Source organism: Gadus chalcogrammus, chromosome 2, assembly GCF_026213295.1.
Source record: "Gadus chalcogrammus isolate NIFS_2021 chromosome 2, NIFS_Gcha_1.0, whole genome shotgun sequence".
In the NCBI taxonomy this organism is placed as follows: domain Eukaryota; kingdom Metazoa; phylum Chordata; class Actinopteri; order Gadiformes; family Gadidae; genus Gadus; species Gadus chalcogrammus.
The window spans coordinates 22961011-22984532 of NC_079413.1; the positions used below are offsets into that span (position 1 = coordinate 22961011).

Below are 23522 nucleotides of genomic sequence, written 5' to 3' on the forward strand. Positions count from 1 at the left end.
GCTTACCAAAATGTGTTGGACTCTTTCTTTCTGGTCAGAAATAAATACAAAATCTACCAACAATAATGATTTTTTGTGTTTTTATTTCTGAGTTGGCTTAAAAAAAATAGATTTTTACTTTTCCTGACCTGAACACAAGCAATATTTTTTATTAATGTTTGAATATCTTTTTGTCGTCAATCATGTTGCCGTTCAGAAGTTGTAAGAGATCCAGACAGAAAGACACACTGGAGATAACACTGACCTATAACAGAACAGATTGACAGGTACACAGCATCACACAATACCAGAAGGGCAGCTGGCAGATGAGGACTGATATCAAGGTGATGCACGACAAACAGCATTCAATTACAAATGACAAATCCAAAATCTCAGAGTGAAACACTGATTTGCTGATCAGAGCTTGGTTCTCCATAGGAAGATGACTGTGAAACAGAAATAATAATAAAAAAAAAAAAGCACATAAAATACCAAACAGACTAGAAACCAAATGTACCGGATGGTCAGCCACGGACACGGTAGAGAGACCTGCTCGCAGACAGATGAGACGCAGCGTGGGGAGAGGGTGCAGACAGACGACTACATCATTGGTAGAGATCAGTGCTGAGCCAGACCAGTTTGAACACAGCATCCCAGCCACGCGCTCGGATCCTGCGAGAGGTTTGCTGTTTTATTTCTCCATTCTCCTCGTTCCCGTCGTCCTATCTCCTGTGCTGTCCTTGTAGACTTTGTTTCCAAGTTGCAATTTCAGTGTGTCCTTCTAATCCTGCCGTTTTCTCTCTCGTCGTTCTCTTCTGTGTTTAAATTCTGCCTTCCTTTGTGTGCCAGCGACATGTGCTGCTGTCTAGGGCACTTTGCCAATGTTGCTGTGTGTGTGTGTGTGTGTGTGTGTGTGTGTGTGTGTGTGTGTGTGTGTGTGTGTGATATTATGCATGAACCGACATTAACCGCATGTCTTAACTCTTTAAGTCACAGACCACAACAAGCTTGTGCTACATTTGTATTGACTGTGTTTGACTAATTTACAATCATAAATGTTGGAAGATAAATCATGCATCACACTGTAGTGTATGTATTTAATGCACAATTATACACATCACACAAACACACACACTTATTGATAGTTAATAACTCCATAAGTGTATGAAAACATCACCGTAACCCAAGTAGTAAAAGATTTCACATGCACATTTTATTGGTATGTCTGGGATTTTTCTTAATCCCACTCTGGAATATTAGCGACCTCTACTGGAGGAGTATGCAGTATACAACAACATATGTCCACAATTGCGAGATAATGGTGCACGAAGGCAATGTCATGAAACAACTTAGAAGCCACTACGTACCTCCCGTCCTGAAACAAAGACACAAAGTCATGCTTATTGATGTTTGCATGCAATAACATCAGATAAGATAACTATTGTTGTATTGCATGACACAATATATTTTTTGTACCACTCTGTCACCGATCACAGGCATACCATCCTCCCTAGAATATGACCGATGCAATTACAAGCAAATCAAAATCCACTCTAGGAAAATAACCCAATTTTCAGGGATCTCTCTCTCTCTCTCTCTCTCTCTCTCTCTCTCCTCTCATGTTGGCATGTCTATTAAATTAATTATTTTAACTTTATTTGCCGATAAAAAAATATGTGCTGTTAGAGCAAAGCAATGTATCAATGAATTTACAATAATAAAAGTAATAAGGAGAATTAGCATAATAAATAACAGTACACAAGTTGAAATGTCTCTATCTGTCCTTCATGTTGGACTCTCTCCGTCTCTCCCTCCCTCTCTCTCATGTTGGCATGTCTCCCTCTTTCTCTCTCTGTCACTCTCTCTCTCTCTATCTGCCTCCCACTCAATGGCATATCTCTCTCTCTCTCTCTCTCTCTCTCTCTCTCTCTCTCTCTCTCTCTCTCTCTCTCTCTCTCTCTCTCTCTCGGTCTCTGATGTTGGCAGATCTCTCTGTGTCTCATCGTGTGCCAGGGAGGGAAGCTGGTTGTGAAAGAGGGACACTATTGGTAGCAGATGTTTCTTTGGCAATGATGGAATGTGTTGTCTGCTTCTGTGTGTTTGTGTGTGTGTGTGTGTGTGTGTGTGTGTGTGTGTGTGTGTGTGTGTGTGTGTGTGTGTGTGTGTGTGTGTGTGTGTGTGTGTGTGTGTGTGTGTGTGTGTGAAAAAAAAAGAAGTCTTTGCCTTCATGTCAACAGGTTGTTATGGCTGAGGCTGCCTCTATAATAGCTAATCTCGTATGCGTCTCAGAATTTGTCGTGCTGTTAGATAAAAGTCTCCCCCTCTATTTCTATGTCTGTGTGCATCTATTTCTATCGTTGGTATCCCGGTGTGTGAGTGAGTGGGTGCCCTCTGTAACCTGGCCCTGTCTGTGACCACAAATGTGCGGAGAATAACAATGAGTTGCTCAGCTTGCACAGTCTGTGTGTGTGTATATGTGTGTGTGTGTGTATATGTGTGTGTGTGTGTGTGTGTTTGTGTGTATATATGTGTTTGTTTGTGTGAGTGAAACTTTACGTGGCTGTGTGTCTATGTCTGTGAGAGAGCCTGTGTGTGTGTGTGTGTGTGTGTGTGTGTGTGTGTGTGTGTGTGTGTGTGTGTGTGTGTGTGTGTGTGTGTGTGTGTGTGTGTGTGTGTGTGTGCGCGCTGAGTGCCTTTGCCAAAGGCCAGCACTGCCCTATTGAGCTGGAGAATGTGATTTCAGTGGCAGCGCGCCTCGTACTCCTGATTTACCTCTGCTTGACTCCTGTTGGGGTCTGCGGCCGACAGGAAGCACGGGGCAGAGTAAGAGAGGCTTCACGGGGAGACTGGTCGCAGTGGCAGGATGGGAGGAGGGAAGGAAACCACTTGAAAGAGGTCTGTCCTGTTTGTTGTGTGTATGTGTGTGTGTCTTTGTGTGAGATATTCTGCACGCCTCCCTGTGTGCGTGTGTGTAGATTTATTTGTCGTTCAATACAAAATAGAAAAATCAAACATGTCATCCAACCGATGCAGACAAACAAACACACAGACACACACACACAAAAAGAATACGCACACGGCACCACATTTACCTTCATTCTCCTGCGAGTTCTTGAAATAAAGAAGGGATGAAGGAGAGGCAGAGAGAGAGAGAGAGAGAGAGAGAGAGAGAGAGAGAGAGAGAGAGAGAGAGAGAGAGAGAGAGAGAGAGAGAGAGAGAGAGAGAGAGAGAGAGAGAGAGAGAGAGAGAGAGAGAGAGAGAGAGAGAGAGAGAGAGAGAGAGAGAGCGTGCTAGGGAGATACTTCACTGAGCTTGACGTATTAAGGCAGCTGCCGATGTCTGTTAAGAGTCTATGTATTCGCTCGTGTGTTGCTGACAGATTGCCACAGCTTGTGTGTGCATGCAAGTGTGTGCATGTCTATGTGTGTGTGTGTGTGTGTGCTAGCAAGCAACGCCCAGATTGCCCACCAATTCTATTGTCTTATTGTGTGTGTGTACATTCCAGCACTCCAGATGAGATGTTTCGTGCATGTTGCATTTAATAAGTGCACAGTGCCTGCTGTCTAAACGTCTTATTTGCATTTGGCGAGAATAGATTCAGCGGCGGATACGGGAATTAGGCTAATTGGTATCATGACAATAAAGTGTGAAGGACAGCCTGACGCACAAACACATATCTATATATATATATATATATATATATATATATATATATATAGGCATATGTAGGCATATATAGGCCTACACATAAGTATACACAACAATACATCTTCACCCAAGCACACAAATTGTTAACATTTTTAGCATCCCTTCCAGCTCACATTTCTCTGTTTCTGACTTAAAAATCCTTAAAATCCTATTCTAGATATATGTTCTGTCAAAAACATAGTTGCATACATTTGGTATGCCTTTCTGAAATGTGTCTTTACATTTTTTCTTTTTTGCTAAGGTTTTGTCTGACCAATTTCAACCTATTTAAACCTTTTTATTGGGTTTTTCTTTTTTTTTTTCAACATTTGTATAGACAGATAATTCAAACCTACACAGTGTCCTGTACTACCCTTTTCTTATTGTTATGTTGGGGGCATTTCACTACATACTCTATCTTCAGTGGTTCTTCTGAAATAAGCAATTGCACACCTGCTACTTGACATTGATTAATACTTTATTCGTCCTGAAGGAAATTCAATTTCAATAAAGTTTCTAGGTTAAAAACAGGTCTCTGGTCAAATAGTCCAAAATATGAGATCCTATGTCTTTTCCTAACCACTTTTCCTTGAACTCGATGGAAAACGTCATTGAATCAAGAAACAATGTGAAGGAGAATTAATAAGAACTAGAAAAGAAAAGACAAGAGATTCCAACAGGCTACGTAATGATGGCAGCTGATTTTGACGTATTGATCGTTCGTCAGCCAAGGAATTGTCTGAATTTTCTCATCTCCTTACGTAAAGGATGATCCGGTGTACCCAAGGATAAAGGAGTTACGAAAGGAAGCATTGAATTTCCTTTCTTGAGCATTTACAGAATTGGCCCCATTATGCTGGCAGCCACTCAGGTACCTCAGGGTCAACTCACTCAGTGAAGAACCTTCAGTTCCCAGCCTTCAGTTAGGCAGTAAAAAACACTATTGCATATTCATCATATTCATGTTCACAGCTCGAGATTCTCTGAAGGCGATTCCTATTGCTGCAGTGATTGTACAGTTGGTAGATAGACTGAGTTGAAATTCCATTTCCCAAACACCCCAGAAGATCGGGGGAAATTTGGGCGTTGAATTTGGAGGAGAGCTGATATTGGTTCGATTTCCCTTGCAGCTCTCGCTCTTAAGCTAGCAATGTTTCTGGTAGCTCCGTTTCCGCTCCACAGAAGTAGGTACCTCTCTCTGAAAGTGAGCCTTTTAGCTTAACGATTTACCCCCTGAGCGCAAGCAAGACGGCGTCTGATTCCATAGAAGTGAGGAGCTCACGGTGCGCCGACCTAGGGGTTAAGCATGTGAACATAGCACAACTTTTTTTTTCATCGTGACTCCCCCCTTTAATGGTGAAAGGAAACAATTGACCAATGTAAAGAAGAAAGGAGGGCTTAAAGTGGGTAGACAAGCAGGTGGTAGGTTGATCATAAGAGGAACTTTGGTCTTCCTCATAGTATCCAATACTGCCTCCCTATTTCAGAAAATACTCAGAGTCAAGGTGGAAGAGGAGCTCTTCAAAGTCTTTTTTCAAGCAACGTGGTGACTGGATGGATAGTATCCAATACAATGGGGAGTAGAGGGTCTCCATGAGCTTCTGGAAGGTTCTGAGCCTTGCAGCCACGCATATCAGTCCAGAAAGTCTCTAAAAATCACAAAATAACGCCGCATTTTTCTGGAGGGCCTATAGCGACATTGAGAGGCATATAATATGTATGACAAAGGTGTAATAGGGCAAGGTTTTTAGTTTGTTGCGTTCATTTAAAGCATTCCATATACTGGCTGGGTGTTTTTCATTTTCTGCATCACTCAAAAAGAGTGACAGAGTGGCCGAACGTTCACCGATAAGCGATAATTGAAGTGGTCCTTCTGGGGGCTAATCCCATTTCCGCACTCAACGCCTAGCCAATCCCAGCCTCTCTCCGTGGCCTAATTCCTCATCAACTTAATCCCCATATCATGGTCGTTTTATTAAGTATACAATAGCCAACATGGAGGCTCTGTAAACGATAGGGATTATCGACCGTTCTGTTAACAGGGGCTGGAAGCGAATGAAAGGGCGCTGACTCAGGACGCTGTCCGCAACCTGTGGCCTGAATCGCCGCCGTCTCTTAATCATGAACTTGTGAGCAAACAGAAATACTGTCAGTCATTTACCGGTCCCTTTCGCCTTCGTGGTCTGGCCAACACACACATGCACCCGTGCACTCATGCACAGACCCAAGGGGAGATGGCAGATGTTTAGGCTGGTAGTCCTCAACAGGATGCACTAATGATCGATAATGATCGTTGATCATTATCAACAGGACTGAGATGATTTATTCAGTTTTATTTGATACGTACCGTTTGGTTTTGCCTTACCTTATTCACTATTTAGAATTTGTTTAATGTAAATATTATTCATTTTATCTCATGCTTTTGTTTTTATTGCACTGTGGGGCGGAGATAAAGCAATTCCGATCCCTCTGTGTGTCTGGCACATATTTTGGAATTGACGATAGAGTTGGCTTTGATTTTGCAATGTGGGTGCTACTCGCCACCAGGGGCGGTGGTGACTCTCTCTGGGCTCCTCCCCCCCGAGGACACAGGGTCCAGGGTGGTGCATGAAGATGGTGATTCATTCTGCCCTGTAGGAGTTCTCCCTTGAGTGTGTGTGTGTGTGTGTGTGTGTGTGTGTGTGTGTGTGTGTGTGTGTGTGTGTGTGTGTGTGTGTGTGTGTGTGTGTGTGTGTGTGTGTGTGTGTGTGTGTGTGTGTGTGTGTGTGTGTGTGTGCGTGAGAGAGATCCTTTGCCATCCCGAACGATGAAACATTGCATCTGGAACCTGTTCTGGCGTTGCTATGGTAACTCCTGTCAGGGCGGCAGGGGCCCCGCCACACACACACACACACACACACACACACACACACACACACACACACACACACACACACACACACACACACACACACACACACACCACACAAAGCAGTAATGGGAGCTCAAGAAACTGGATGCCAGGACAGTCTAGCACAGTCGAGGACATCCATTTACTACACACACACACACACACACACACACACACACACACACACACACACACACACACACACACACACACACACACACACACAAACGTACACACACACACACACACACACACAGACACACACACACACACACACACACACACACACACACACACACACACACACAAACGTACGCACACACATACACATACACACCAACACATACACACACACACACAACCCCCACATGCCAATCTCCTAGTGCTCTGAAGGACAACATGATTTGTGAAACACAATTTTCAAGATGAGGCAGGCTGGATATACATTAAGAAACGTAGCTCAAAATATAATAATAAATGTTGATTTGAATACCTCAACCATAGTCAACCAATCAACATCAGTTAAAAACGATACAAAATCGATCTGCCTATCTATAAGTGGCATAGGGTCCATGTAAGCTGCGAATGCCCAGTTGTTTTCAAAGGCGACATTTTATTTGCTTTTATTAAAATAAATGCCAATGTTGTTTTATGTTAACATTCATTATTCGTGTAAGCATTTGTTGTTTTCCCCTCTGATGTATCAGCTCTATACAAAGCTGACTATGTTCTACATGTCATACCGTCCGCTCTACATGGAGCTGGCAGTGTTCCTCATGGATCACTGTCAGCTCCACTAAGTCCCGTTAGCAAAGCCTCATTTCACTTTCCCCTGGTGGAAGACGGTCTTCCACCAGGGTGTAATAAAATCCTATTGCTGTTAAACAATGGCTTAGTTTTATGGTTTAACGAGGTGCAACCAAGATTTAAGCATTAACGTGCGATGTATTTAGCTGCAGGCTTTGTAAAAGTTATAAATTGTCATTGGTTTGTATTATTTATAATTATTCTCTCATGGCCACTATCAGAAGGACTGGTGGCTGGAGTATGGTGTATCGTTTGTAATTTGAAAGCAGTATAAAAGATGAATTAAATCCATTCCCACTCAGTGTGTATCATAGCAACAGAAGGCCACTGTCTTGTTATCCAGCGCATTGATTGACGTGAGTGAGTCCCAGTGAACCAGAGATGATTTAGTTTGAGATTGTTAGACAGTAGAGACTGCAGCGTATCTCTGCCAGACGGATCCTCCCCCCCCCCCCCCCCCCCCCCCCTCCCTCCATTTTAACACCCAATTCTCTCGCTTTCTCTCCGTCCCCCTGCCTATTATCTACCTCCTTCCTGCTGTCGTCCCCTGTTCTATTTGAGGTCCTCTTTTTTACCACTCTCCCTTTGATTCTTACCACTCTCTCTCCCACTCTCACTCCCAGTTTATAATGGCAGTGGGGGGGGGCTCGCTGGGCTGTCTCTGCCACTTTCATGGGCGAGTGTCAGTAGCAGGGGGAAGGGTACAAAGTGCAGTGTTGTGGAGTGTGTGTGTGTGTGTGTGTGTGTGTGTGTGTGTGTGTGTGTGTGTGTGTGTGTGTGTGTGTGTGTGGAGTGTGATGAACAGGAAGTAGAGAGAGAGAAGGAGATTGCCATGGTGAACTTGTGAGATGGGTGGGGTTGCGTTTCAGTGGAAGAGGGGGTGTGTGATTTTTACATATTTGAATATTTATTTATGGAAAGAACGCAAGCTCACCCCCTTTGCGTTGATGTTGACCCTCAACCTGCACCGCACGTTAAAAGGTGTACACTACGGATGATTGACAAGGACAGCCTACCAATACCAGTGCCCCTTGGCAGGGGATGTAGAATAACCGAGCCGCTATCTCATGAGTTAAAGTCTTATGAATAAGTTTGAATTTGAATGCAGAGCGGCCCCATTGTAATGCATTACATTACAGCCTGGTCTGGAAACATGTGGGACCTCTATGAATGGTTAATGGACCATCAGTTAACTGATTGAGAGAGAGAGAGAGAGAGAGAGAGAGAGAGAGAGAGAGAGAGAGAGAGAGAGAGAGAGAGAGAGAGAGAGAGAGAGAGAGAGAGAGAGAGAGAGAGAGAGAGAGAGAGAGAGAGAGAGAGAGAGAGAGAGAGAGAGAGAGAGAGAGAGAGAGAGAGAGAGAGAGAGAGAGAGAGAGAGAGAGAGATGATTCAGAGCATTTGAAATGAGTCGTCCTATAATATCATAAAGTTATTCAGAAATCACCCCTGAAAATTGGGAATCCTTCAGGAAGCATCACTCAGTCCTTTTCATCCATCCTACAACAAATACTTGAAATGCGAGTTTTGGGTGCATCCGTCATATTAAGATTCTAGGCCTGTGATCTGCATTTTTGTCACATCAATCCGTTTGTTTCCCTTGAAATGCAAATACTCTCTGAGCCCCATAAAAGCTCAGTGAGGCAGAGGGCATTTCTTCAAAATGTCCTGATCACTGAAATCGATCTTTAGATAGCTGATGTTCCTTTATGTTTCCAAGTTTCATTCTGTTTGATAAAATACGTTAGAATAGGGTAATAATAACTATACTATGACAATAAAAAACTGGAAATCTATTCAGCAGTCATGAGTACTACAGAGTCTAATTGATTGACTAAAAGTATAAACATTAGGAATATTTAAGTAATGGTTCATATATTACATTAAACTAAAGTGTCATCTTCTGTCGTTTGCATATACTCCTCTAATACGGAATTTATATTCCGCCTTATCAATTCCATTATGCGAGCACGAACACACACACACACACACACACACACGTACACATACAAATACACACGCACACACACACACACAAACACGCATGCACAAACACACAGACACACACATACACAAAGAATCTTCGTCAAATCTCCATCTATTGATTAAGGCATCATTACAATGATGTAAGATATGTCAATTGATTTTTGTGTTTAAAAACATGTGGATGAGCAAGAGTTGTCCGTACATATTTAGATCAATAAATCACAAAATATTTGCTAGTTTAAATGAAGTGTGTGTGTGTATGTGTGTGTGTGTGTGTGTGTGTGTGTGTGTGTGTGTGTGTGTGTGTGTGTGTGTGTGTGTGTGTGTGTGTGTGTGTGTGTGTGTGTGTGTGTGTGTGTGTTTGTCTCTGCGGTGGAGCTATCCATACAAATATTTGGTCCGATCATTGTTTGCCCTTTGGTTGTATAAAATATGAGTAAAGAAGTGTGTACGTGTCAATGATTAACCAACATGATTAATCAACTCAAAGAACCACAACTTGTTCTGTGATTGAAGGTACTGCAACCATGTTAGCCACACACACACACACACACACACACACACACACACACACACACACACACACACACACACACACACACACACACACACACACACACACTTGTGAAATGTAACAAATTGTAACACTCAAATAAGGTCAACAAGAGTTGTAATTTGTGTCTGTAGTATTTCATGCAGAGTGAACATAAACCTGGAGCTGGAACCAGTCGTAAAGGCCATTTCCAGTCGCGGTTCGAGCTGTAACAACCGCACCAGAACGACCAATTTCTAAGAAACATTTTTAATAAATGTCACCTGACGCTGGCTCGCACTGATTTCGTCACTTCACGTATAAAAACTCACCCACTAAAATGATATGGCCAGGAGAAAAGTTTTGTTTTAGGAAAAAGTTGTAGGATTATTTAGTCAGTAAAAGTAGCGTATGTCATGTGACCTCTGACTTTAAATGCAAATAAGCCCAGTTCATTGAACAATTTAGTGAGTACAAAGGTACACTTGAATAACTGCATGAGAAATTAGCAAATGGTTTAAAATATCATTTTGAAAACATAAATTGAAGATTTACAAAGTATTTACAGATTAATAATGCTGTAATTCATGAATACTGTAGTTCAGGTAGTTGAAACCCATTAGTTATATTTTGCAATGCTTTCTAACTACATAAACTAATCATGAATTGTAGCCTTATTAAGTGTTGATGAAGCATTGTCCAAACCTAGTCGTTATTTTTTACTAATAATTACTGGTTTGAAGTTACCGCCAGTTATTCTATAAAAAGACAGTCAGTGACCTATCTGCACGGAGCAGAAATACGAGTGTTTGGATAAACGGATTCCTTGCAGTGGTTTCAATGACAGGAAAAGCCATGGGTTGGTAGATGTTTTTGCAATACTCATTGTATTCATAGTAGACCACGCAACACACACACACACACACACACACACACACACACACACACACACACACACACACACACACACACACACACACACACACACACACACACACGCGCGCTTTGTCGCTTCGTTGAAACGTTGGCAGATTCCATACTGAATACCTATTTCTTCTGGGTCATTGTAAATCCTCAACAACAAACCCCACTAGTGTTAGTCCCTGCAGGGTTTCATAGCTGCCTTACACTTTCACACATGCGTATTACCGTATGCAATCCTCATAGACATGGGCGTCAATAACTAGGCAATGATGTACCAGCCACTAGAAATACACCTTGCTTCTATGCCTGTATATAAATTAAATCAATACAGGCTAAGTAAACTCAACAACATAAAATACTTTATTGATGACAACTACGCTACTATGTGTAGGCCTACATGTTTATCGCAATCATTATGCAGTTATACGCAATACGAACGATTGAATCAACAATGTTAAGACCATATGTAAATATCTGAATAGAATTACAAGTATTTATTGGATGAAACGTTTGTTGTAAATATATTTGTCCCATCCACCACCAACCATTTTGGGTCTTGGGTTATTTGGTGTCTGGCATAGGAAGTGGAGACCGCGTTAGTTTCCTGCGCAGCGCCCGCTCGCTCCGCCTGTAGTTACGGGCTCGAGCCCCAGTCCACACAGAGAGCCGAGGAGAGCTACAGCGTACTAGGTTGACGAGCGAAGAAAATGGCGATTATGCAGGACAAATGCCTCCCCTCGTAGATGCTGCGAATGCGTTGAAATTTCTTTAGCCTTACAGCCGGCTTTCATTTCCACTCTGTTGCACTTTATACTTTTTGAGGTAAGCTGGCTTTCCGTGTTTTTGTGGGTGCGGGGAACGGGGATTCGTCGTGCTACGCAGCAAAAGCCGGGGCTGTGGAGGCAAGACTGGCGTAGTCGAGTTTGCCCGCTGTTGTTTAGCCATCACGGAGCTAGCACAACGTTAGCTTAGCACTCGGGAGGATGCAGGGTTGACGATGCGTTGGTCAATGCAAATGCATCTATTCTATTCTTAAAAGCCATGAAAACGTGTTCTGATAGTATTTATTTGATTGGTCAGTTCGACGTTTGCACGATGTGTCTCCTGTTCGAGGATGATCTTGAAAATAGCTAGCAGTGGCTACAGCTATCCTGCTAGTTAGATCATGGCAATGTACAACCAGTGTTGTCAATGTCGACATGTAATGTAATGCTGCACATCCGTCGTAAATGTGGCTGTTTTCTGCTTTGATTTCGAAGAGTTTTGGTGAAAAGTGGAGTGGGAGAATTATTTCGAACCACATTACAGCGGAGGCTTGTCACTGCCCCCGTAGCTGACCGTAGGCTATAAAGTTACTGGCCGTCGAAACCACCCTGGATACTTCGCCAATCGGATGGATCTCATAACGTTGATCTCTATCATCACTTTCTGTGGATGCGTGTGTTTTTAAAACTTGGTTCCCCTCATGCAACTTTTGATGGTGGGGAAATAACGAGCTACAGTTCGTGTTTCAACACCCTCTGTCGGCGGCGTAGACCCTGAAACAAGATGGTTATGTCGACGATACCTGCTCTGCCCTGCTCGGTTTCTGGAGGTCTGGTCGTTACTCCGTCCACCGTTCGGTGAACTCGTGGGGACGTTGGTCAAAGCGAATAGAGTAGACCGTCAAATCGTGTACAGGTATTAACGTTGGGGATTTTTCTAGATTTCTGTCATGGAAAGACGCAAGTCAAATGAGAGGCCATGTTGGATTAGCTGCAAGCCAGTCGACAGCTGAGGTAATGGCCGATCAGGACCCGGGCTGTAACCCAGGTCGGAACGGATCGCTCGATCTCCATCTCTCCGTTACGCGCGCGCAAAATAAGTCCAGTTGCAAGTGTTGGTCCAAAATGTTCTTTACTTAGAGAGACCTTAATATGCCTTTGCAATGTAGTTTGACCTGCCCAAAGTGTCTTTCCACTAGGAAGTAGGTGGAACAGTTTCACTTTTGTCGTCAGTCGTTTCAGGCGTCCTGTGTGATGGGGTACCTCTCTGAATGTTGTTTGACATATAATTATTGCACCACAATATTGTTGTGTAGTAGTTAACCTGTATAAGCGTTGGGGATGGGCTTCCTGAGACCAACAACACAAGCGCCTACCTCCAGATTTAGTGTGGCAAGCTACTATTGTCAAGCTATAATTAAACGACAATAAAGCATTTTTTGCGCCCGTTTGAGTTGTTCTTTACTATGTCAAAATAACGATGTTTAAGACTTGTTTTGGTTTATATATTTATGAAAACAAACGCTGAAATATATAAGATTGTGTTTTTACTCCATTTAGAGATTTGGATTTGGAAGCTGTGGCCACCAAAGAAACTGAAGAGTCAAAACAGGTGAGTGTCAAAGTCTGTGTGCAGGCACGTTACTGCACATAATGTAATATCGAAAGCCTGGGCTATTGGCCACTGCCGTTTGCCTGTCTTTTCTGGTCGGTTCCATTTCGCTCAGAGTAGCGCGTGTCTGACCTCAACTCATTTGTATGCCAGAAGCCTTATTGTTTGTAAAGGTAGGTGTGTGTGTCAGTGCGATACAGGAGCAGCGGCTGTTGCTTGTGTAAGCACATGCAGTTCCGTTTGTGTTGAATCGGGGGTCTAGGTCGACCCGGGCGGCAATGTGCTGCGTAAGCATTGCGGTTTTAAAACTCTAAATGAGAAGCCAGGGTGCGGGCGTTTTTGTGTCCGGCAAGGTGTTTGTGTAGCTCATTGTGGTCCATGCCGTTGGTTTAGATGCAGACTCACAAAGGCCCACAACTGGCCTATCATAACCCTCCGTGGCCTCCATTCCGTTTTGCGTTACAAAATGTGGTTTATTTCAGATTATGATTTGGTTCTATCGTGGTCAATTAAAGTTCAATTAGTTATGGTATACTTGTCGGCCAATTTCCTGAGCAACATTGGCCCCTCTTGTTACAACTCCTACCGTCCTAACCCTAAGAGTATGCTTTGCATTGTGAATATCGGGTCACATAATTGTTTTAATCTGTTGCTCTCTGCTTGAGGTCATGATCATGGCTGAATTAAATAAAAGAAGAAATAACTTATGAGTATTAGTCTTATAGCTTATTAGATATGCCAGGTTTTAGGGAAAATATTATTTCCTTTCACTTTAGTGGCCAATGTCAATTGGATCCATGAGACATAATTATCGCACATTAAGACTACTGTCGCTGTGTATCCTAACTTAATAAAAATAGGTAAATTGTTTGCAGCCTTAATAATTCGAACTTGGTTATTAGTAGACTATTTCTACACGTTGTGTAGAAATAGTCTACTAATAACCAAGCTCGACTTATTTGTGTAGTACACGTTGTTTGGTATGACATTCAACATGACAATCTCTGGAAAAAAAGCCAAGACTAATGGTGCTCTTTGGAACTTCTGGGACATTTATTGTACGAGTAGAGTTTTATGGGTACGGGTGACTTCTGAAAGCGTATTGTATTATACCCCTGTAAAAAGTATTCCCAATCGTGTTCCCTTAACCTTAACTGCTGTAGGTGAATAGCTGCCCTGTGTTACTTGGATAGTGAGACTAATGTATACAACTGCCACAAACACTGCGATACCTCCCACAAGACTGTTGCAGGCAAAGTAGATAATATAAGTATTAGCATTGGTTGCCCGTCATCGGTCCGTTAATTCTGTAGTTGAAAATAGGTGAAGTTATCGTATAAATTGCGTAAATGGTTAAAGCAAATGCGTAGGGTAAAAGGGATGCAACCCCAATGATGCACATGTCGTCTTGCATATAGTCCGGGTGCCACATGACCTCTGACTGTTTATAGATGCAGGCTTCAGAGGGTCTCCAGCAGTGCTTCTCGGTGGGAACTCACTAATGCAAATTAATGTAAATGATGCACTTGTGCTGATGTAAATTAGCCACGCGACTACCTCGCTCCCTTTCTTTTTTTGGGGGGATGGCGGAAGCTTTGAAAGTGTGCGTGTGTTTGTTTTTGAAGATCTATGCGTAAATGCTAAAAGTGATAACTTTGATGCTTTTGCAAAAGGCTACTAGTAGCTAACTAGAGCCAGTTTATGGGGTGCCTTGTTTATGCAAACATCTATTCATGTGCCATTGTGCATTTTTTATGAACATTGACGCACCGATGAATTTCGGTTGAAATGCAACCAAATGAGAATCTTCAAACCTAGACAAATTGACAAAGTAAAGGAAATCTTTTTAAATGGGCAGTAAACTGGCATAGGGCCGTCATTCCGGAAAAGGATTTGTAAACCCCTATTGTTGCTGCCCACCAGGTTTTGAACGCCCCACTCTGCTCCGAACTAAAGTAGTACCTATTCTGGGGCACTGGGCTTCACAACGAAAGGACCAATGGAGAGGTCTGTGTGGACATGTGAAGCTTCACCCGCGCAGTGGTTAATGTGGACGGCCGCAACTGGGAAAGGGCTAAGCTTCTCGGGTAACGGATAGTGTAACGCCAAGGCGTGTGGCGCATTTCATTTACCACATTGCTCGTGACGACACTAAAAACCGAATGACGTCACTGGCTTAAAACATAGAAGTTCAAAGTTGGCTTGGGTTAATTGACCTTAATTACCATGAGGTTAAAAACCCCTGACCCCAACCCCACTCTTCTCGGGACTGTCGGCCCAACAATATTTTTTAAGAGCGAAACGGTGGATTCCATAACCCTTCAAGTACTGCTTCTGTTTGACCAATGTCTTTCGTCCTGTGGTCTCCTGCATAAATTGTTGTTTGCTAGATGAACACACTCGGCGCATAATCAGCTTGGCAGACGTCTCCTCCCACTGTTGCCCACTGGCCTGGGCCTTCTTGCCGTAATTGTGTAAGCAGAGGGTGGTGGCACTCTTTGCACAGCCACTCGATGTGTATTTCTCAATCGCTTTTACCGTTTTCATTGAGGCTGCGAAAGGTCTCAATGACAATTTAGTGCTACAACTAAGGTCAAATATTTGGAACCACTGCTTTAGACTACTGGTAAAGCTTGTTTTGGCTGAGCAGTGTTGCTCCTGCAACCCCATCGCACCGCTTGGAAAAAACATTACCAATGACCTTTAAAACCATTTCCTTCCAAGCCCCGGTCTTTTTTTCTCCCTCCAGTCCCCCACAATAATATAAATGGCCTATTAATAGTGGAATATGGCACCGTAACATGTTTTTTTTATAAATTCAAAAACAAAGGTTAGGGTTAATTTGGTTTTTAGTTCTAGTATCTGCGTGTGACATTCAGCAGATTTTTCTTTATTTGCGTCTTGGAAACAATCACTGGTCGAATGCAGTTCGAGCCTCTCCAGCATTGTTATTCCTACGTTTTAAATGTGGTTAATATCTTCTAACAATGCAGCGCTATCAAGAGACTGCTGTGCTTAGAGTTGAAGAAGAGTGTAAAGTCAAAACCGCAGCACATACCCTCCCAGACTTTCTCTCTGGTTGTAGTTTCGAGGATCTCATTCCGCTTCATTTCTGCCTCTTTAATCACTGCAAGGCCACAGTATTTAGAAGTTGTATTCAGTCCGATGTTTCCTAAAATGTCCCACGCCTCTGGATTTTAAGTAGTACCGTTTTCACTAAATGTCTCAATTGAGTTTAATGTGTCAAGTCAATGTCGAAGTTGGTAACTTGTCTATTAATATTACTACCCGTAAGTTACAACCTGGTACCAATAAAAGGTTCAAACGTGTAAATGGGTTAACTGAAATATGTAAGTTGTACCTCCTTCTGGTGGCCACACATAAGTATCTTTATCCTGGCTCAGTCTTTGGTCCTCACTACTCTGCTAGTTGGTGGTGAAGTTCTGCCCCCCCCCCCCCCCCCCCCCATCTCACGTCAGCTGTATCCGTTAGGGGACTCCATTGTTCTGTTCAGGAACAGATGCTATCGTCTCTCTCTGTGTGTGTGTGTACGCACGTCTGATTTGTGTGTTCTCTTTTGAGAGGGCCTCTACCAGGCTCTGTTGTTTTTGTTGTTGCTTTGCAACCTTAAGACATCTGCTGAAGCACTTGATGGCTGGGCTGAAATGGAGCTCTGTGTGGGTAACGGGTGGGAATATCTGCTGAGGGTGGGGGTGGGGGGTGGGCTGCCACTGGGCAGCCAGAGCCGGTGATGACAAGAGAAGAGGTCAAGTAGGCCTGTTGGAACCATGGCCTGCGGGGGTGGGTAGTCTCTGCCGCTAGTCAAAGCTGGCATTCAAATGTGTCTCAGGTTATCCAGTTGCAGCTGGACGGCTACAAATACATAAATGCGTCCGAGGTGCATTCAGGACTCGACCAGTGTCCCGTTTCAGAAACCTCTTGGGAGTTCCTTGCCCCACCAGCGTAGGTTGTCACCGAAGTGTGAAACACTTAAGTGACACTACTTGAAACTATTTGAGGGTTTCTGACGAACTTGGAACTGCAGAACTTCAATGATCTCAGTAATGCACGAGCACTGTAACGTATCCTCCAAAAATGTCTAAAACCCCTTAGGGTTGCCATTTAATAAGGCCCTTGGAAAGGGCACAGAAGTGGCATCTAGCCACATGTATCGGAACATGGTGGATCTGTGATACTAGCCCCCCGTCATCGAGAAGCAATTGTGTTGCAAGAGATGGAGGGTTTGCAGTTGGTTTAGTCTATTGTAGGGGTGGAAGATGCTGGGTGAAGCGATACTGTAAATAGATTTATTGTCAGAGCACAGATGCGGCCTGATAGCGTTGCAGTGATTGTTTCTTCAACACAGTATATCCGTTGTGAATTCTACGGCGGGCTCTGAAAGCGACAGTGACTGATTGTAACTCGGTGTGCCTGCACATCGCTGTGCGAATGACCTCCCCCCTGGGACAGAATTGATCTATGACGCATTTGTGCAGCCGTGGTTCAGTTTTGAATGCGCGCAGACCGCGGGCACCTGTTTGAGCGAGGACTCCCGCTGGTTGAGAGCATAGAAAGTGAGTGTGCCCCCGCCTCTCTGGCTCACCAGTCCATCTGTTACAGACAGGTACAGCAGCCGAGCACTGCCTTAATCCCATTATCAGATTAGATAGTAGGCTGCAGATTTCTCTGGCTGCTTAATTGTTGCGCTACACTAACCCACTGGGGGGGTGAGGTGTCTAGAGGACCATGGCTAATCGGTCATTAATATTCATACCCACTTGTCTATATAAATAAGCCTTGTTTTATGAGGATGGAGAAGAGAGGATATTGTGAAACTCTAAATAGCTCTTAATAATGTGAACGTTTATCAATGGGTCACACTACTACTAACTAACTTTCGGTAGTAAAACCTGCTTATGTCGGTGGTTGGAGTTCCTCTCTCTATTTAGCTTTATATTGCTTTCGCTTTGCTTGCTATTAAAAGAGAAAACTAAACTAATCTGAATCTAGGTTAATGATGTTGGTTGTTCAAGGAATTCCGGTGGAAATAATGAAATGGAACTTGCCGTCTACCTGTATTTTTGTGAAAGGATATGTCCGTGACTTTGTTACCTAACTTAAAGTCATGTTACAAAAGTAGTGTGGTTGCAAGGATAAATTGATTAATCAATTAGTGGATAGATAGAAACTATATTGAATCTTTTGATAATTGGTTTGGTCAAAATCAAAACTAGGGGTGGCCACATTGGTGCAATAACGCTAGTGAATCTGGGAACCTAGACTCGTTTATAGCAAAAATCACCCCACTTCCTCATTGTCTCCGACCTGGTCCCACGTTGGGTCCTCCAGCTTGATGTGTCGGGTGTTTCCCCTAGCAGGGAGTTGCAGCAGCGGAGGAGAAATGTCTCCTCCGCTGCTGCAATCTTTTTTGTGTGCTCGCAAAGCGCACCCTGCAGGAAGGTTTCTATGTGTCTGCCAGCACCAGAAGGTTTTTTTTTGTGCCCAGTAGTGAGCAGGGGAAATATGGAGAGATTGAACATAATGCAAGTATAATCTTTAAAACAATTATTTACATTTATTTAACAAACATCCCATAACACAAATACTACAACAATCAAAAAGGTCTGTGCCTCCAACCAAGAAATTCTTTAAAAATAAATAGAGGTATATATCTTTCAAAACTACAGGTTACAGTAATACCTAAAGAGCCCATGCCTATATGGAAAACGTTTTGGGGCTCTAGAGTCAATAATGGCAACACTATTGAAATTGTTCCTAAATAAAAAATGTATGTGTACTGACCTGGATACGAAGCGTCGGCAGCACAAAATAATATAACATTCGTTTTTTAAAGAGATAAGACAGAGCTCTCCTCTCCTTTTATATGCTTTACTCACAAGTGTGTGAATTGATTAGTGGATATGAAGCGCATATCCAGCGTCCCTGGAGCTTGGATTATTATTATTTTGCATAGCGCAAAATAATATAACATTCGTATTTTAAAGAGATAAGCTAAAGCTCTCCTCTCCTCTTGTTAAAAACAAGAGGAGAGGAGGTGCTCTTTCTGTTTTTGGGAAAGGGCCAACTGGTTTGGAAGTTATTACTTGTATGTTGGGGGGCTGTGTCGTTGCCGTTCTGCTTTCCATTGGAGAGTACGCGAGTTCTTGTGAGTCAAACCAATTTTAGTCGTACTGTGAACTTTGCGGGCTGATGCAAATGACAAAATTGGGTGTCCGTGCGTAACGTCTCGATGTTTCTTGTCTTGATGAAATGGACGTTCCGCCCATTCTCGCATGGAATCCACTTCAGATTCATCCGATTTTTGGAAGGTTTAATTAGGAAGGGCCATAACTTGGGCTACGTCTACCACTTAAATATTTAGCGGCCTCATTGGAAAGATACTAACCGTCTTTCTCCCTAGTGCTGCGGTAACTGGAGCTCCCCTGTGGGGTAGGGCAATCGTTGAAAAGGCTTAGTAAGACCATAGGTCACGGTGGTGGAAAGAAAAAAAGCAGCAGTTCAACATATTCTACCAGGGTCCTCAACGTTCTTTTTCTTGACTCTTCTGCCACAATGATTCAATCTTTTTTTTTAAATGAAATATCCTAATTTGGAGGTTTTCCCAGCAACGTTTTGCCATCAAACACAGCATTATTGTGTGATCTCACCAATGATCTTGTCTCTGTTAAAGAGTTTTAATGAGTCAACAATGTAGTCATCATAAATGAATATTGTTGGCTTCTCGCTTTGAAGTTCCTTTTAGCAAGTACTATGCAACTAACAGAATACATGCAGTAGTTATCTATCAACACGCATTTAAACTATTAAACCATGTTTTTATTTTAACACATCATCCCCTATGTTCCCCCACAGGGAACTCACTCACAGTGGCTGGAAGAGAGACAAAGAGTGACGAGGAAGGAGCATAAGACTACACAGAAGTGGACAACAGGTGGGTCAAGAGTAGCTACTCCATTAATCTCCTGAAGCAAATTCCCCGGATGTTGCACCAACCCTGGGCTCCACCTCCTCGTTGTGACTGGAGTTCTTATCTGGCTGTGACTTTGCATGGGGCGGCACAACATTAGGATGCAAAGTAACAGAAACATTGAAATTAATGTACTTTTTTGGCAAACTAGAAGTTAAACCAACCAAAGATCCTGTACAAAGTGTCTGAAATGGAAATTCCAAACCACGTCTGCAGCCTAGCGTCAATGATAAAACCCTTTTTTCTGCTGCCTCATAATAACGTCATCACTAACGACCTTATAATTACATCACTAATGATCCATCAGAGGTCATGCGTGATTGTGAATGATGATAATGTAATGAGGGTATTTTCATGTATGCATGCTGCACTGCATAGACCCAGCTAATGTGAACACTAATGCTTTCACCGAGACAAACAGGGCACCCTGGTCAATATTTGAGTTCTAGTTGTGATTATTGATTGCGCTGCATAGTTAATTGTCCCCTGTCCGAGCTCTGCCTGGCATCCTCTTCTAGTAACGGTTACTCTGAATGAATGGACTGTGTCAAACAGGAGATTTATTCAGTGGCACTCGGTGTGCTATTGTTCTCTCTGCAGGTGCTTCCGGTTATACTCATATACTTGGTATGTTGTTAGGTAAATGGAGTGCAGAAAATAGCAAACGCACGTAATTGCATAGCAACGGTCTCATTCTCCTCCGACCTCGTCGGCTACAAGCTCACCGAACGTATGGCAGTAATGTATTCATGATTGGATCTTCAAGACTCTTACCTATCCACGTGATGGAGTAAAGGAATATGAAATGGGATTCTTAAGTGTTTAGCTAAGGAACTAGGAAGCCGACTATATTTATGTTTTTACTTCGACCAAATGCTTGCATTTAATGGCATTTGCTAAATGTATTATCGACCATAACTACAATGTTGGTAACGGGCACACCAAATATTCTTTATTTTGTGTGTCAATTTTAATCTCAGAATACAATATGATAGAGAGGCTTGAGATACAGGAATTCCATGACTTATGAATGCTGATGAAGAGAAAATGGTGATTTTAGGAGGGATAATACCGTGCGAGGATTCGTTTGCTTATTTTATGGTGGATCTTGCCAACCAGAGACCAACTGATAGAAATAACTGACCGTGCCGTCATGCATTTAATTTGTGGGATTGCATGCAACAGGCCCATTGTTTAAGCGCTCAGTGTGCCTTTACCTCCCACAGAAACTTGTTATTTTTTGATCCAGGAAGCGCAGAATAATCAATTGAACTTGCAGTAGTCGACTTGAAAAAGTCGTATACAGCCTTGATGTTTTTATGACGATTGGATGGACAGACCGACTGCCCGATTAGCCATCGGGCAGTCGGTCCTCGTCCAAGTATAAAATTGCCTCTGATGATGAGAGTCCCAGCCACCATTTGTCTTATGAGTTTATTATTCACTTCTCTCTGTGATGTCGATCTTTATACTGCGATTTGCACTGATCCTTCTGTTAACTTGTGCAAGGCAGTCAACCCAATGACTAGCAGGGCTGTCCTGCGTCATGTTGTTCTGCCCGCTCAGGGTTCACCCCTTATCTCTCTCGCCTCAACCCCTCCACGGGCCCGGTGGCCCCGAGTGGGAGCGGCAACCAGGGGGCCCAGAAGAGTGACCAGCCCTTCACTAGCTTCTAGAGCTCATGTTTGGCCCTCATGGATTTAGGAACATCACATCTTATGGGTTAAGGCAATGCAGACACTTTCGAGAACTGTATACATGTCTTTGTTTTATTGTAGGGCTGCTCGATTATGGAAAAAAAAAATCATAATCGCGATTATTTTGGTCACTATTGAAAGCATGATTATTCAAACGATTATTTTTGAGTTTGAATACATGATGTATTTATTCAGCATGCGTCTCCCAAAAAACACTTTGACTGAGAACTTTGCAATCTCCCCTTAAAAAAATACACAAATTGGTCAAAAAGAAATTGTTCAATTCTAAAATAATGTGCAGATATGTATCCAGCTGTTATAACTATAAAACATTTAATACGTTTTTTATTTTTCATTCGTTTTGTGGTCGTTTGACGCTAAAATTGAAATCGTGATCGAAATTCGATTTAATCGCCCAGCCCTATTTTATTGTTTATGTAAGGACATGGTTCCCTCCCCCTCCTCATAGGTCAGGTAAAGTGGGACTCAAGAGACCATGTGACCATCCATGCTTATCTCATAACTCCACAAATTCGTGCTGGGGTCACACAGAATCATAATCTCACGTTCACACTTGTTGCCTTGAATATGTATTTTCCTGGAATGTTTCCAGTCGACCCCTTAAGTTTGATGTTTGGCCCATATCGTGTTTAGACAACCGACCTGTTTTTATGGGAGGTCTGCTGCTTGAATAGTATTTTGACTAATGATTAATTTGCTACCAACCCTTCGTAGCCCTTGGCTTTGATCCCTTGTGTTATAGCCTATGTGAACAGGTCTTTCTCGGCACCTATTTCAACATGCAATTCTTCTGTCCAGTAGCGGCAATAACCGACGATAGAGGGGAATATCATGTACTTACGCTAGTCTGTTTGGAGTGAGCAGCCACATTTTTGGATGGAGCCCTGTTTCGACAGGCCTCAAAGGAATTTGTTGTGTTGATGTCACTATGACAATCAGTGCTCCGCTAATAATAACTGCTCTGTATCACCCAGTTACCGATATTATTTGTCAAAATGACTTTGTTGTAACCATTCTGCTGAAAAGCATTTAGCATAAGCTTGGCCTTGCCACAGTGTAAATAAAAGCGATAGCACTTGGTCTTTATTTAAACAATAGTTTTTATGCTACTGTTGTTGTTTACAATCGTGGCAAGCTACTTTAAGGCTAAATGCTCTTCACTAAGAATCTGTAAAGTCTTTTTAACATGTTGGCAATCTTATTGAAATCCATACAGGCCGATGAGATGCCTCCCAGTTTCCCAAACGCTGTTTTTATAGGTCATAAATAGATGACCGAGCCAAAAGAAACCATCGTTGATTCTGTCACACAGTCAGCGCTTTAAATAAATAATTACAGAGTGCACATAGCACCATGGCTATCTATTTTGTGATAGTATGCAGGTCAGAAGTTTATTGGTCTGGATGCAATCATCCGAAACCTTTTTTATCAACTCACGGATGTGTTTTTATAGGCCTAAAGTGTGTCGGCCCTTCATATCAGTAACAGGGTAGGTGTAGACTTTATTTTTCCCTCAAACCTTTATGGGCTCATTCAGTTGTGTTTTGTCGGCCATTGTGTTTCTGGGTGTGACCTTATTTAATGAGTCATAAATTTATTTTCGGTCGGTGACCTCAGTCGGGTTTGGCGTGGAGTCC

The 23522-nt window shown here is 42.8% G+C and overlaps 1 protein-coding gene across 1 annotated transcript in view; it reads left to right on the forward strand.

Annotated features, from left to right (window-relative positions):
* Positions 1-9679: 9679 nt before the first annotated feature.
* Positions 9680-23522, forward strand: part of LOC130402607 (trinucleotide repeat-containing gene 6A protein-like) — a 36907-nt gene continuing 23064 nt past the window's right edge. The window contains exons 1-3 of the mRNA XM_056606838.1: positions 9680-11625; positions 13128-13179; positions 20053-20131. The gene's annotated coding sequence lies outside the window, so the exon portion shown is untranslated. The remainder of the gene's footprint in view (positions 11626-13127; positions 13180-20052; positions 20132-23522) is intronic.